The sequence below is a fragment of the Protopterus annectens genome, chromosome 12.part0 (assembly GCF_019279795.1).
Source record: "Protopterus annectens isolate FY-2018-M chromosome 12.part0, PAN1.0, whole genome shotgun sequence".
Taxonomy (NCBI): Eukaryota; Metazoa; Chordata; order Ceratodontiformes; family Protopteridae; genus Protopterus; species Protopterus annectens.
The window spans coordinates 737,407,142-737,424,131 of NC_056746.1; the positions used below are offsets into that span (position 1 = coordinate 737,407,142).

The 16,990-nt window shown below is 40.3% G+C and overlaps 1 protein-coding gene across 4 annotated transcripts in view; it reads left to right on the forward strand.

The window, feature by feature from the left end:
- Positions 1–482: 482 nt before the first annotated feature.
- Positions 483–16,990, forward strand: part of LOC122816784 (interleukin-4 receptor subunit alpha-like) — a 635,553-nt gene continuing 619,045 nt past the window's right edge. The window contains exon 1 of one of the 4 annotated variants that reach the window (XM_044089808.1): positions 483–505. The gene's annotated coding sequence lies outside the window, so the exon portion shown is untranslated. Of the gene's footprint in view, positions 506–644; positions 1,030–3,765; positions 3,790–16,990 lie in introns of those variants that run through there. The other 3 variants (XM_044089809.1, XM_044089806.1, XM_044089807.1) reach the window with 3 other exon arrangements.

A 16,990-nucleotide genomic window follows, 5' to 3' on the forward strand; every position in this document is an offset into this window, starting at 1 on the left:
CAGAAACGATTAAACACATATAGCTCTGATTATTCGAAACATTGGCAGTTCATTTTAACAGAGAAAAAAAGTGTTTGAAGTTTTGCTATGCGCTCACAATAAATGCACGAGGGAAGAAATGCAAGGGTATAAGCAGACATTTGGAAATGGTGTATCTTTTTTTAGCCGGATACCCTTACAACCTCACCACCTAATATCCCCGTCATTTGGTTACAATGCTCGTTTATAACAGCCAGGTCACATTGTGGGGTGCAAGCTTGCAGACAAAACAACCAAAACTATAGTTTTGTATGCAAAGAGATCATACAGTTATGTTTCCCTCTCTATGTGTTTGCTAACACTATGTATTTAAAGACGAAGGCAAGCACATTGACCATCGTTAAAACTTCTTACAGTATAACTGATATCGAGGTATTTAATTGAGTTTGGAAGTGGAGTCTGTACTGGGTCGCTACAACGACATGTATTCCTTCAACATGTGTAAAACGGTTGCTAGAGTCTTTTGGTAAGTCTTACGTTGGGTATGCCTGGCTACACCCGTGAAGCGTGGAGGGGGTCTGTTTCTGTCTTCTCTCGCCCACTCTTTGGGATGGGAGTTAGCAGAACTGCAATTTAGGAAAGTCCTGTTAAGAGGAATTAGCCAGTAGTTCCAGTAAGCACTACGTCAGGGGGTGCGTCTGCATTACTTACACACTTCCAGGAACTCTGCAAACCATCTGTATAACTCTGCCTGTTTCTTTAAGTTCCAGAGTTACATAAAAAACAGCCTAGCTTCATACCAGCCTAAGTTCCACGGAAGAATCCCAGGACGCCCCCCAGCTATCTGCTCCAATCCTTCTGCTCAGTTGGTCAACTTTTTACTAAACAGTGGACTTAAACTCACAATTTCTCCGCAAATACTTTAAAGATTTTTTAGAAACCGGAGCTTCGGTGTACGTCGTGAGCCTGTTTTCCTTGCCGGGATCGAACTGACCGCTCTGGAGGATCAGTCACACCCGAAGAGTTCCTCGCCACCTTTTGGATTAAATGGTACCTAAGTTTCTTTTTATTTGGGGGTAGTAACGCTGAGGAAGGGGTTATCTGCTGCCATTTATTTGAGGCTAACCTGGAAGGTAACGGATGGTTGATAGCGTAGAGGCAAAGCATCCAAAGAATGGGTTTAGTGAAACTGGGCTGGGAGGTGTCTTCAAAACGTATTTATTTTTTTGTTGCTGTTTTTCGGGAGGGGTTATGGTTGTAATGAGGAAAACGGGAAGACTTAGTATTCGTCGTTTCAAAAATGCTTTTGGAGAGACAAAACTGGTCAAACGAGTTAAACTTTTAGGATGAATGGTGGGTATATCATACCACTCCGCTGGGCAGAGTTTCACAGAATGGCCAGATTCTTGCCACATATTTTTTGGTTTGTTTCTCCCAAAAAAACCCAAAAAAAAAACAAAAACGTGGTTTTCTTGCAAATCGGTGAGGACTGAAGTCATTAAATAATGACAGAAAATTGTGTTTCAGATGTCATATTCTCCATTTTAACACAACACCTTATAAACGTTCTACGTTTGTAAGAACAATTTATTAAAAAAAGTCTTTATTTTTGGGCCTTTGTCCCATCTTTATTTTTTGCCTTAACAGATTTATTGTACTTTAAGGTTGTAGGGTTGCCACCTTTTCAAATGCCCAAAGTGGGACATTTTTGGTACAAGCGTCAGACTTTGAAGGCAGAAACATACCCACACCCAGTACAAAGGACAGAACTTAACTTGTTTGCCTAAATACAATCTTATTCTTGTCATTTTAGTTACTTATTCTGTTTCTTATAACATTTAGGTGTTACAGATACATAATAACTGTTTTATTCAACTATTACATAAAATATAGGAAATAATTTTGTCCTAAAATCTCAGGACACAACTGCCCAAAGAGGGACTGTCCCTTGCAAAGTGGGACAGGTGGTAACCCTATAAGGCTGAGAGGTGTGATATTAACTTGTAAACCAGGTGAATTGGTAATGGGCCATGCAAAGTATAAACTTAAGCATTCCTGATTTGATTTGTAGAAAGTATTTTTAAGCATAAAATATTTGTCAAATGCATTTATTCTCTGGACTGGATTGCACCATTTTCGTTTAGTTTCATGGTAATTTCCTGAAATTTGTAATGCCTTTCTGAGTATTATATGTTGCCACTTGTAACAACATTTTATGATGCGCCTAATAGTTTACATATCCTAATTTTGTGTGGTTAGTCTTCTTTTTTAATAAAGCATTATATGAAAAAGTCTCATTTACATTGAAGGTGTATAGCGGCAATAAAACACAATCCAAGGAGATGTTTAAATATTACATTTATACTGGAAGTGTACAGTTTCTAAAGATAAGTTGTCTTCAACACCCAGCAAGATGGAATTTGGATATCTTTTCCAATTACTATATTTCAGGAAGTAAATCTGCTCCCTGGAAAATAAGATAATGAATGTAGCTAAATTTGTTTTTGCATGTGTATTCTTGGGTGCAGCTGGGCATACACCTTAAATTGAAATCTATTTTAAGTTGGGAGCATATTCCCAAGACAAAGATAGATACCAGATGTCCTACCTTCATATACATGTTCGGGGAGAGGATTGTGGACCCAAGGAAGGGGCTACCAGAATAGGTGGTAGAGAGGAAATCCACAGAAACATTCAAGAGGACATGGATAAGATGCAGAAAGGGGGAAAGGAATGCAATGATGGAGGAGAGGTAGAAGATTAAACACAAGAGCAAAATATATAGATCTACTGAATGCAATGATGGAGGAGAGGTAGAAGATTAAACACAAGAGCAAAATATATATATCTACTGGCTGACTGTTGTTGTCAAAAACAAAACAGTAAGTTCATGTACTTTGCCGTTTACATGCTGCATTTAAACTTCTACCGCCTGCCCATCCTTCTCAGTGAGTAAAAATAAAGTCTATTTCAAACAGTAGGTGTCAAATATTGCGTGTTCATATTTGCATCCTTAATTCCAAAACTATGTTATTGTACAAGGTTTTAAAAGATCTCATCTTAAAGCTAACACAATGACAAACTCAGCTGCATTAATAATTAACCTCTGTTTAGTGCAGGTAAATAGATATTGTTGTTTTTATTATATTAATTTACATAGATGTAATTTTCACATTTTTTATAAATATCTCAACAACCAAGTAACACAGACAGAACTTCTTAACCTCGTATGAAAGCTTTCAGCTAGATTAATAAAATGCTGCTTGACAGTATGTGTTTAACTTGAGTGATTGTTAAAGTATTGTAAGTTATTTACAAAATATTACAAATGTAATAGTTACTGTGTTTACTGTGACTTATAAAATTTGGTTTAAGTCAAAGTAAACTGTATTGTCGATCAGGTATACACAGCAGTGCAAGCTGAATGAAATTATGTTGCTTGGGTCCCCGGAGCATAACCTAAAGAATACTACCACTGTAAAATAGTTTGTGCTGAAGAGTTTGCAATTAATACTTCTTTTATAATCTCTATGGTTCCAGAGATACGAACATTTGTTTGAAATGTGAGGACATAATTTGATTCTGTCAAAAGGCTTAGGCTCCGCCCATTGGAAGTTACAGTGCAAACCTCCCAAGCTCCATTGGAGTGAATGAGTTAATAAGGATTCACTTTCAGCCTGACTTATAAGAGTATAACTGCTCTTGCCAGATGTAGACATATTAGCATGAAAATGTTTCTATAGATAGAAACATAGCGACAAAATTACAAGTGAATCATTTAAAGAAGATACAGGTGAACTAGCAAAGAAGGTAACTATGAGTCAGTAGTGGTATGTTCTTGTTATACTAGCTATGTGTTTTTCATGTGTGCCAGTGTGCATGTCTGTGTGTTGTGTGTGTTTTTTAAGTGTAGACATCTGTGTGTATGTATGGATGGGTATATGTCTATATGCATAAACTTATGTATGTGATCACATGCATACATAGACACATTTATATAGTCTGGCACTATGAAGAGACATGAGAGGTGTAGAATAAGAAGGAGGCCTCAGCCACCAGTGAAATCATTTTTTTCACTTACCCAGTGAGGTGGTGGGAGCCCCACTGGGGTTCTCGCTTTTGGCTCTAAGCACCTGGGTGTCCGGGCGTGACCCACTCTGAGGACAATATCAGGTGGGGAGTGTGACCGGGATAGTACACCTGTCAAAGAGTAATGCAGGTGTTCTAAGGCGAGCTCAGGGAGGACAGAAACCTCCCGTAGAGTAGAAGGGAAAAAGGCTTGCTTGAGCTTGATTTTCAGTATGAATACAGACCATGAAAGCGGGGGCTCACGATCCTTCTAGCTTTTTGGGTTTTAAGCAAGAGCTGTCAGAAAAGTTACCAGAGGGATAACTGGTTTGAGGCAGCCAAGTGTTAATAGCGACATCACTTTTTGATCCTGTGATGTTGGCTCTTCCTATCATTGTGAAGCAGAATTCACGCGTTGGATTGTTCACCCACAAATAGGGAACGTGAGCTGGGGTTAGACCATTGTGAGACAAAACAATCTGTGGGATTATGACTGAATGCCTCTAAAGATACTGCAGTGCCGCGGATCTCTGGCCAGGGATAGCTGGCCGCAAGGTCAGTGAGGAGTGCCTCTTGTCACTGGTTCGGAGCGTGGAAGGAAGGAGTGCCAAGATATCCAGTACAGATATAGATATAAACACACACACACGTGTATATGTATAGATAAGTGAGCATGTGTACACTTTAGGAAAGGGGAAGTTTGTTAGACAGAAATAGTTTCACAGGACTTCAATGTGCAAATAAAAAAAAACTTGCATATGTGACCCTGTGTATCTTTCATGGTTTTTGGCTAAGGTACAAGAATGTAGAATGCTATACATCATGTAAATACATTATTTGCCAAAGTTCTGTTATGTTGTATGTTAACTGAATGAGTTATAATGTAGAAAATTACATATTGGGTAAAAAAAAAAAATCCTGAATTGCTGGTACAGCGAAGAACTTGGCACATGTGTTGCTAGATTTCCTAGGCACCAACTATTTTTTATGTGAGTTATTAAACAATGCAGTATATGTATAATGCAGAGAATTTGATTATTTGGTATTCAAATTAAATGTAATATATCTGTACTTCATGGTATTAATCCTCCTTTTGTTGCTCAGAAATAGTTTGCAGTAACTTGCTTGGAAATGCTAACTTGTGCATGTGTGTATATATATATATATATATATATATATATATATATATATATATATATATATACACACACACACACACACTTATCTGTGCACATGCATGGATTGCATATCATACTGCCTGGCTTTTGAAAACGAGCTACATTTAATAGCGGGTATAAGACTAAATAATAACAGAAGGTGAACATTTTGCATTTAGATGTTTTTGGTTGGTTGGTAAAAGTAATTACAGCTTTTTCACTTTTTTTTTTTTTTATAATTTACATTTGATAAGTGTTTACGTATGATGATGATGATAATATTTATTGGGTAGTAGTATTACAAATATGTTGCAGGGTAGTAGTATTACAAATATGTTGCAGTTCAGTAATTTATTTCATATTTTGAAATGGGTGTCATGATACATGTACTGGAGCAGTTTAGATTCTGACACTGGGATTATGGCTCCTTTTTCTTTGCCTTGGAACAGTTTCTGAAGATTAGCTGCTAGATGATGATTGTTTGTGAAGTAGCATTTTTTTCAATAGTTAGGGCTGAAAGTGAATATGTGAAATGTGTGTTGACACCTGACGATACATTAATTTTTAATTTATTAGTGTGTTATCAAGACGTAAAGAGTTTGTATTTACTTTTGGTGTATTATATGAATTCAGTACTGTCTCTGTTATAAACATATGTGGTGACAATTTGCTTTTCTTATCTCTCCGGTTGTCTTCACTGCTTCAGGAGTGACTTTCTGATGTTTGAAAGGTGATTTTTCTCCTGATGTGGTGTAGTAACAAGTTTGACAATATGCAAATATTGTTATATGAAAGTTAATTACTCAAAATGTTTGAGTAAACCTAACTTTTTTTTTTTGCTTGTTCTTTAGTGGTTTGTCTGTTGTATTTTGATGCTTTTGAGTTCTTTAAGTATCCATACCTGGTAATTATGCATGTGATTTTTTTTTTATTCATAAGCAGTCACTTTTTCAGAGTTTTTATATTGAAATAATGTTACTGTAGTGTTCAGATGTGAATGTTTCTGTAGTGTTCTGTTGTGAAATAGTCACTGTCTGTCTACAGTACTTCTTCTTCTTTCGGCTTTTCCCAGTTAGGGGTTGCCACAGCGGAACTCCTGTCTGCTAATGATTGGCAGTAGATTTTTTTATGGTGCCGAGGTGCCAGCTCGACGCCCAACCTTCAACAAAGGCACGCCCATTCACACATGTCTTTCGAATGCCACTCTACCACGGGGAGGACATGCATACTCCACACAAGGGGTTCTGGCTGAGAATCGAACGGGAGAACCTCTTGCTGTGAGGCGACAACGCTACCGCTGCACCCTCTGTCTACAGTACTACAATAGTAAAATAGTTCATGTATCATATATTGCTTCTAAAAGGGTGTGGGACAGCAAACATCAGCAGAGCAGAACTGACTACTGAATTGTATTACTTCTGTTCAGGGTGCAGAGTGGGTACACAGAAAGAATATTAGGGAGTGTGAGTTCTGAGATCAGGTTAATCCTGTCCCTTGAAAGAGAAATACTTTAATTTCAAAGGAAGATGCAGTGCACATCCAGTGTCATCTACCCTACCTAAAAAGTTCACTTTGCAGAGTTGTTTTGAGTTAGTTCTGACAGTATCATTGATTCAGTGTTTGTAGCTTGTGTAAAAGTTGACTTTTACGTTACTAAGTGCAGAACACTGAATTTTAATTTTTCTTTCAATTTTCATATTCTGAACAGAGATTCTTCAAGAGTATTGTTTTCATAGAGTATGTCTGTCTATCATATATATTTGTTACTGCTGCTAAGAGGTTGCATAAACTTTTTGTAAACACTGTGATCTCTGTTCCTAAAACTGTTACTGCCTGTAACAGCATGGACTCATCTTGTAAAATTTAATGTTAATGCTACAATGCCTGACACGTATATGGCAATTTCTTGTATAAGACATCTGACTTTGTATGAGGTTATAAAATGCTGTTGCCATACTTGATACCGAATTTTACTGCCTTTGAGCACATTGGCCATAGAAATACAATTTAAGACAGGGTAGAGGTCCTTTGATTTCATCTCATGGAACTGAATGACAGTCTATTCCTTTGTGCTGAATGACTAGTGCTACTGCAGCAGGTGAATTCTGATGTGACCCACCGACTGCTGGAGAAACTCACACAAGATATTCTCGGGTGCAGAGTACTATACAGAGTACAGTATGTTGGGGTGCAGCGTACTGTACTCTGTTTAAATTAATCCTTCAGGTTTGTATGCTAACAACTTGCATTTCTGTAAAAATTCCTCACCTTTGCCATGCATAATGATAGCGCCTTTACCATAGACTCTTTACATTATGTTGCAGAAATATGAGAATATTCGTATTAAGACTGATACTCAACTTCACAAACACATTGTGACTCTGTTTTGTTTGTAAAGCTGGAACAGTCTGAGAAGTAAGACTTGGCACGGTTGACATTCTGTGATAAGTAGCTTGCATCCTCCTTTGGGATTATGAGAGTTTTCTTAAAATGGCCGAACAATGCTTGTTAATAATTGTGTTTTTCTGAGCACTAGTTTAATAAGGCGAGAGCTGAGTTTTATGTCATACCATTAAATTTGAATCACATTTCATCATGATGGCCAGTAGGGTCCCTTTCAGACTGTAAGCCCAGTTTCAAGGAATTGCCCAAGGTAAGGCCATACATCAGTAATCCCAAATGTAATACAGGTGTGATGGGGGAATTACACCATTGCAACCAAATATGAAGGGGGACTGGCACCACTGATGCCAAATGCAAAGGTGAACTGTAACTGCTGCCCTTAAATTTTATACCCAAATGGCAGTATCCTACGCAATAACATCCAATATGGCTGACAGTGACAGGGTATGAATCCCACCACTGCCAGATAAGAGTGAGGTGACTGCAAGAAGGCTTATGCAAGGCTATTTCGATAACTAGTTTGCAAGTACAACCTCAGTCCAAGAGCATAATGGGATTGTAGTACATGAAGTGTCCGATTTTATGCTTAAAAAATGTCTAAATTATTTCCTGGTTCAGCATTGCTACAGTGTGAGATGCAACCTTAACATTGCTTAGGGTGGTGCTTAACACTTGTTTAGTACCACCCTAAGTATTGTTAAGGTTGAGTCTGCACTAAAAGCAGACACCGCTGACCAATAAACAGCTGCAGCATCAGAGGAGGTTACTAGGCTTATGACCCTAGGGCCCTTACAAGCCTAGCCAAGTTTTACCCTTATTTCCACGATCAGCACCTATCACCCCTGTCCAAGAAAGACATGGGTGGAACACCTGGGGTGAATTTATGGTTGCCCATCCAATCGTTCAGATTGCGTTTGAAGAGGGCCAATGAGGTGCTTTGCTTGACATGAAGAGGGAGTCTGTTCCAAAGGTGTGGCAACCTCTGGGAGACAAATTTGTCCCTCCAGCAGGTTCTATTAATGTCACATACCAGGTTAAGGCCATTAGAGCGGGTAACCCATGTACCATTTGACTTATATGCAGCATTTCCAATAAAGCTGGGTCAAAAACTGGCCTTGTGTGCAAGGCAGAGATCACCTCTGTGTAGTCTGTATAAAACAGAATAAAGTGACCATGATTTCAGATGATCCTCATAGGACAAATGCAGAAGAACTGAAACAAAAGCAGTTCACAGACTCCACTGGTACCAGCTGGGGCGGCACAGTGTCTTTTGCTGCAGGATACAATAACCATATTATACTAGCAAATAAAGGATTTTATGTTACAATTCAACCTTCTGGATTTGTTCCTTAACCCTGTTTTGCTGCCAGTGGAGTCTGTGAACTGCTTTTGTTTTAGTTCTGAGTTTACATTGTGTCTTTTGCGTTTTTGAGTACAGATGCAGAAGACACTGAATTTTCCTTTTGAGGAACCTTTGTGGTCTCTGTAATTGCTGCAGGTGCTTGGAAAGGTACATACCAAAAGGGGCATTGTACTCAATTATTGGTCTGAGGGAAGAGTACAGGGAGGTTATAACTTCTGTTTTTCCTGGAGGCAGTGCTCTTATGAGATGAACAATAGAGAATGTCCTTCTTACCACTGTAGAGACATGATAGTCAAAGGTAAGGTTGCTGTCAGTCTGTGTGCCCAGGTTTCTCACCGCGGTGTATGTACTTAGGGTGTTGTTATTAATGTGGTAGTTAGCAGGAACATCACTCTTACCAAAAGGGGTGATACATTTTTCTGCATTGAGTTTATGGGCATGACTTTAGCACCAGTCATTTGTTTAAGACCCCCTTGTAAGATGTTGACATCGTTTGGAGATTCTATGACCGCTCCCAGTTTGCAGTCATCAGCAAACTTTGTCAGCCACAGACCTTTTAGTTTTAGCTTGCACTTTGGAGAAATAGATTCCAAACAACAGAGGCGCCAGGACTGATCCCTGTGGAACATTACTAGTTGCAGGTCTGCTGTTGGAGGTCGATTCCCCTGTTTTGACTATATGGGTTCTATTAGTGAGCCAGTTAACACATCTAATGACATACGGATTGATACCTAGCTGGGTGAGTTTGTCAATTATGCCTGAGTGGGAGATAATGTCAAAAGGCTTGGCTAAGTTTAGGTAGGCTGTATGCACAGACTTCCCCTCCTCAAGGACCTTTGTGACTGTGTCGAAGAAGTCCTCCAGGTTTAACAGGCATGATCTCCCTTTGTCAAGTTCTAACTGAGTAGGGTCAAGTGTTTACAGGTTACCAGTGTCTTTGTTGATAAGGCCCATGATGATTCTCTCCATGGTCTTGTAGGTAAGGCTAGTCAGGCTAATAGGTCTATAGTTTCTGGGGTCCGTGGAAGCACCACCTTTGTACAAGGGGGTAACGGTGACCTCTTTCCATTCAGCTGGGATGAAGTCAGTGCTTAGACTATGATTGAAAAAGAGTACCCAATTGTGTTGCCAATTCTTGTTTTGAGCCCATGTAGGACACCACCTGAGATCTTATCATGGCCCCTGGATGCAGTGTTTTTGACCTTGGAGAGGGCATTCACGACCTGCTCTTTAGAGATACAGGGTAGAGGACCAATTATAGCAATGTCTTTGGGTAAGTGTGACGGGGAAAGGAAAGTGAAGTTTTCACAGAACCTGTTGGCTAACAGGTTAGCAATGTCCACAGGCTAGGTATATGTGGTATCAATCACCAGTTCAGCACAAATCTGAGCCTTTCCTTTTAGGTTACAGATATAACAAAAGAACGCATTATGGTCGTCTTTAGTTGATGAAGCTAATTTGGATGTGTAGTTAGCTTTGGAAGACGTCACAAGTAGTCTTATTTGCTTGTTTAAGCTAAGGAGGGAGTGTTTCTAGTTTGGGGCCCACTCCCTCTTACTCTTAGACAGCAATTTTTTCCTCTTGTTGTAAGGCCTGTTAATGGCAGCTGTCCACAAGACAGGTTTTCTCTTCCTTGAGCTTATTTAGGTCCTATCAGGTACGGGCAAGTCCATGCAGTTGTTCAGGTGTTTGTGTAAAGCATTTGTGTAGAACTCTGCATAGTTGCCAGTTCATTTGAGGGAGGAGATGCAGTGAAGCTATTTATACTATCTTGTAAGGGGTTATAATATGCTCTGGAGAAGTTTTTTAGTTTAGTTTATGCTATGAGGGGGGGGGGGTCAGGTGTGATAGTAACTTTGAATGAGACTGATTTATGGTCAGATCTCACCAGGGAAAACCTCACAATTGGGGTGCTACCGTGGTCACCCATACTGATAAGCATCAGATGCAGGATGTAGGCACCCCTTGTGGGGGTGTCAGCTAGATGGTCCAGGACATTGGAGTTAATGAAGTTGAGGAATCTTTGGGCAAGTGAGTTTCCGCATGAGTAATTTCCCCAATCAATGGATGGGTAGTTAGTCACCCAAAACCATGATGTTCAGATGTTTCATGATAGACTCCAGTAGATCCAAATAGGAAAAGTGGGTGTCCTGATTCATAGAGGGGCTCCTGTAGCTGGCAATGACCTGAATGGGTATCCTACCAACAGATAATTGCACCTGAAGTATCTCCAGGGAATCATGCTGTCTAACCTGTCTGGAGGTGTATTTGTCTTTAATGAATATTGATAGACTGCCTCCTTTAGTTTTCATGTCTTCAGTTTGTGGTCTGAATGTGTGGAAGGAGGAGTAGTCCAGTATGTCTGGAGTGCTCCCCACAGCCTTAAACCAGGTCTCTGTGATGGCACAAATGTTAGTATCTTCCAAGGTGATGACTGCTTCCAGTGAATGCAGTTTTGTGTTAAGACTCTTAGTGTTTAGCAGCAAAACCTTGAGGTTATTCTTCGATGGAGTTCTTAAATCAGGAATTTTGTCCTTAAGACAATGCCTAAAAATGGCACTATGGAGGTGGCAAGGGCCTTGGGCAGTAGTCGAAATCCCAGGGGTGACAGATGAAGACCATCTCTGGCAAAGCATCGAGGTCTGTCGATCGTGTCATCCCAGGCTGACAGATACTGTACTCCCTTGGAATGACACCAGAAATTAATCCAATTACCGAAGTCCATCATTTTCTGTTTGTATTGAGGCATCATCCTCAGTGAAGATAAAATGCTGCTTAAGGCTAGGGACATACCTGCCTGAGACACACAGTCTGAGATCTTAATCATGTCTCTCTTCATATAGTCCAGAGAGGTACGTCTAATTCGTTCACACCAACATGGACTATGACAGAGTCATAACAGTACCTGTTGTTGAGAGACTTGAGTGCATATGTGATATGATGGACCCTGGCACCTGACAGACAGCTTCACCTTATCCTTATCCAACCTGGTGAGAGGGACATCTGTGTGTCTCATGATGGAATCACCTATGACTAATATGTTTGGTTTTATGTTTTGCCTTAAAGGGCTTGACAGGTGAGACACTGGTATGTGAGCTATTATGTGTATTATATTTTGCAAAGGAACTATTATGTGTAGCATGCTTGTGTTTGTGTTTGGGAGGTCTCTGGTGCTTAGGTATGTTTCTGGTGAGGACCTCCGCATATGTAGGGATGTGGGTTTGGGTGGAGTAGGAGTTGAGGTGTGCATGCTGATGACCCACTCATTATCATATGTACTGATTGGTGTGTGAGAGCATAGATTCAAAGTAGGGTATGAAACAGCTACATTTCAACTTGTTTCTGCCTTCTGTCACAGGGAATGTGTTAGGATATCAACCACTTTCCCACTCCTTTACCAGCTTTCAAAGCGGGAACAACTAATCTAATTTTTTACTAACTGGTAGTACATGGAGATATAAAACTCCATGCACTACAAATAATTATGAAAGGATCTCCCATAGTAATGAAGAATTGTATGTTATTGGCATGGATGCCAGATTTGCCTCTTTTTCTTCTCTCTCAATGTGAATTTCTTGGTATTCATGTCTCAAAAACATAATATGCTTGTTATGATCAGTGATCCAGTCATAATCCTGTATATGCAGTGCTGCCCTGGGTATGGGATTCCAATCTCTGCACCTAGATTAGTTGCGCGCTGGCTACTTATGATTCTGTGGTCGAGCATTGCCACAGCCCCCTTTTTCACTTCTCTTTCTGTGAACCAATGACTTCCAGGGCCACTTTGTCTACTGTAAGTGCCTTCCACAGAAAAGATTTATACCCACACACCCACAGGGAAGACTTGCAGAATTCCCCAATTCCCCACAGCTTTATTTCTGATGTAGTAGCTCTACCACCTTTTTGGAGACTTCCAGTTACCTGCTGGTCTAAATCAAGACAAAATAAGAAATGCGCCAATTAATGCTTCTTTCACTAGTAGAGGTCTGTAAGCAGTTTCATGAAATATGTCTTGCCATACTGCCTTACAGCTCTAAACTCAACAGTATAAATAATCACTTTCTTGTCATGTAAACAGATAAACAACGGTGCCTACTTACACATTTAAGTCAGTATCATCCACCAGAGCTTAGAGATAAACAAGTTTACTTACTGATAAAAAATAGTGCAAGTACAATGTAAAATATATGTAGGCTGGCACACAGAGGATAATCAATTAAAAGGCAATAAAATAGAAAAATGCATACAGAAAAACCTAACCTTCAAGTATCAAACTTCCCTGGATATCTTACTGTGGAAATACTGACCCTAAATGCATTATTATTTAGAATTCATAGGTTCACATGCAAGTAGCAGCATCAACAGGTCTTTTCTTTGCAATTTCTTTTAATACACAAGTACATAAAATGTCTTTTCCCTGTCTCCCACTGTCCATGATATCAGCTGGGAAAACAAATAGTAAAACCATTTCTTTTACTCATCACAACCACTGTAAGACTCTCTGAACATTCATGTCTGATTTCACTGCATCCTGAATCTTCCCTGTGGTCTTATTGATAAGCCATTATAGCAATTGCATCCCACTGGTTACTCTTTTTTTGTCTGACACATTTAACAAGAGGAGCAGACATATATGGAGATTCATCACATTTCAGAGATATTGCCCATTTAATATTCAGGCAAACTCTCATTCCTACCCATGAGAACAACACACTGCAGATGAAAATGAGAGATGAAAAAATATATCTTATTTTTTAACTATTTCATTTAGCCTGTCACAAACCATGGCTTCATCATTGCTCTTTTTTTTAAGCTTTGCACCAACTCTGGCATCACAACAGGGTTACTCCAATGGCTCAGCAGCATGAAAAAGACAACTTTGCTTGTCTTTCATACAGTATGCCATTACAAAAAAACAAAGAAAAGTCAGTTACTTGGAAGAAATTGCACAAGTGAAGAGTCAGTTTCTAGAAAAAAATGCACAAGTTGGTAAAACTAAAATGTGAAATAAATAATGGCTATACAGAAGTCAGAGAAGGGGACAGATGGGAGTGTTACTGTTTAAAAAAGGGAGTGATCATGCCTCTCAGTCTCCATGGGACGTCTATGCCAGAGCACTAGAAAGGCCAGATTCTGATTTAAGGGGAGCTGTATAGATTCTGTCCAAGTCATGTATCGGTGCATTAATTATTTGTCCTTGTGCAGGTATTGAAGGGATAGTGGAAGTTTTGGACCTGAAAAATGTAGTTGACCCCCTAACCCAAAATGTCTTTTGGGAAGTGCTAAAATAGTGCAGAGTCTTGACGTCAATGCTGGGTGCCATGTAAACCCTTTGTGTGCAGAAAATTAGTCAGTGATGTACTGGAAATGCAAAAAGTATCAACAGCAGCTTATGTATGGTATAGACAGCAGTCCTGTCTAGACTGCTAGAGTTGTCAGAGACACCTTCCTGTCCATTAACCACCATGTGGCAGCAGTCTTCAGCAAATCCTTCTGTCTAGCTGCATTAATAACTTATTTTGCCCTAGATAAAATACCTTTGTCATTCTTCCGTACTTTGCCTTGATCAGTTATATAGTACCCCTTTTATCCTCCCCATGTTGTACTGATCCAGCTAAGCATTAGCCGCTTCATTTTGCTCTGCTGGTACCAGTTACCCAAGGGTTGCTAGTACTAGAGTTTGCTGCAGTCATTGGTGAGTTGGAAAGAGGAAGGAGCATCACAGAGCAGAGAAACCCAGCAGTATTACATATGCATTTTTATATATAGTGTGTGTGTGTGTGTGTGTGTGTGTGTGTGTGTATGTATGCAATATATATATATATATATATATACATATATATATATATATATATATATATATATATATATATAGGGATCCCTATCACAACACCGACACCAAAAGACCGAAAACATACAAAACTGACAACTCACAAAACTGAACACCATAACACCGACACACAAAACGTAAACTACTCATTACACACAACTATACATGCACTAACCGTAACCCTAACCCTAAGGTCCGACACTACCGCACACTTACCCTACCCGCACCCTAACCCTAACTCACTTAACCCACCCTTAAACCTAAACTCCGTCACTATCGCACACTTACCTTACCCGCACCCTATGTCCGACACTACCGCACACTCACCTTTCCCGCACCCTAACCCTAAATCCCCCACTATCTCACACTTACCTGTCCGCTCCCTAACGCTAAATCCCTTACTATCGCACACTTACCGAGTCGCGCTCACACGTTGCCCATGTCGGTGTTTCGGCTGTCGGGATTTCACCTTGTCGATCATCTGTCTCGTCGGACTTCTGGAGTTGGTCTTCTGGAGTCGGTCTTCTGAGCGTCAGTGTTTTGGCGTGTTGATAAAGTCAAGGAGAACCATATATATGTATATGTGTATATAAATATGTATGTATATATATATATATATATATATATATATATATATATATATATATATATGTGTGTGTGTATAAATATTTATGTATATGTGTGTGTGTGTGTGTGTGTATATATATATATATATATATATATATATATATATATATATATATATATATATAAAATGTGTGTGCTGTCTTAGTGCATGTGGAAATTCTTGTTATGCCCTAACTGGGTAGGGCTGCTTAAGGACAAACTGGACAAGCCTTTAAAATCCTCCAAGACTTTGTCTTCCAATTTGTCTTCTGGGTCGGAGCCGACAAAGGGTTTATCAACCTCTAAACTGAGTCACACTGCCACCTCCGCTCCATTGCTTTTGGAACTGGAGGTTGTTGTTCGTAGGAGCCGGTCCCTGATATTGGAGCTGGTATCTCCTACTTTAAAGTCTCCAATCCTTCAATCATTGGCTTCTTCTATAGCTTTTTCTCGGTCCTCAAGACTGATAAGGATGTGGATCGAGTGGTGCAGACACTTCTGCAGACACCGGCACTAGCAAAAATTTTGTCATGGCCGACCCTTCCAGCTTCGGAGCTGACTAGGACCCAGCCCATGACTACTATTCCTCCTCCGATTCGACTCGAGGTTTTGGAGCCGGAGTGTTCGGAGCTGATGATTGTGGAACCGTCGGAGCCAACACTCCTCCCGGGCCTGTCGGTTCCGACTATCCTGACTTCTTCCGTGCCGACCTTAGAGTCTAGGAGCTGACACTCGCTGGTCTAGTCCGGACAGGATAGTCATACCAATCTGTCTGTTCCAACTTTACCTCTTGGTTCCAACTTTACCTCTTGGGGCCTCTGCTTGGTGAGTTTGGCACCTACCTCGGGTTCGGAGCCCACCACTTCGGTGCCACGGAGACTGCCTGTTTCTAGTCTGTTTGGATCAGAGCCGCAGGGCCTTCAATACCATGAGGAGAGTGTTGTACCCTCGGGCATCCACATCATCGGTACCAGCAACCTCCTCCCCTAAAGTCCCTGTGTCTGCCTCTGCTTCACTGATCCCTCAAAAGCATAGAGAACCAGAGCCTCAGGTCACTCTATTGGGTGAGCCCTGCTCTTCCGGGACCTCCCCAGAAACTCCTACTGAGGAGGTTCCCAGGAAGAGGCTTTGCTAGAGGAAGCATCTGGACTTCCCACAGGAATCCATCACATCGGATACTGACTTAGATGAGTCAGAAGGGTCCCCACGGTCCTCCTCTGAAGATATCTCCTTCGGTGATATCTTGGAAATACTGAAACAGAGGGGTGGCTAGAAGTCCATTAACCCTACTGCTGATGGGTCAGTACTCCTGAAGGCTTTCGGATCCAGCTCTCCACCTCTTGGGTGACTCCACCATTTGTTGAACTGATAAGATCTTGTTTCTCGAAAGGCATGGTAGTCCCTGGATACCATGGAACCTGTCACTTAGAGGCCTAATAAATTCATAATGTCACCCCATGACAAGACTTTCCTTACCAAAGGAGTACCCGTTGATGTTATGGTGGTAGCAGCAGCCACCAAAAAGGAGTTGTCAGAGACCTCTACATTTGTTCCTAATAGGGATTCTAGGATCATGGACAGATA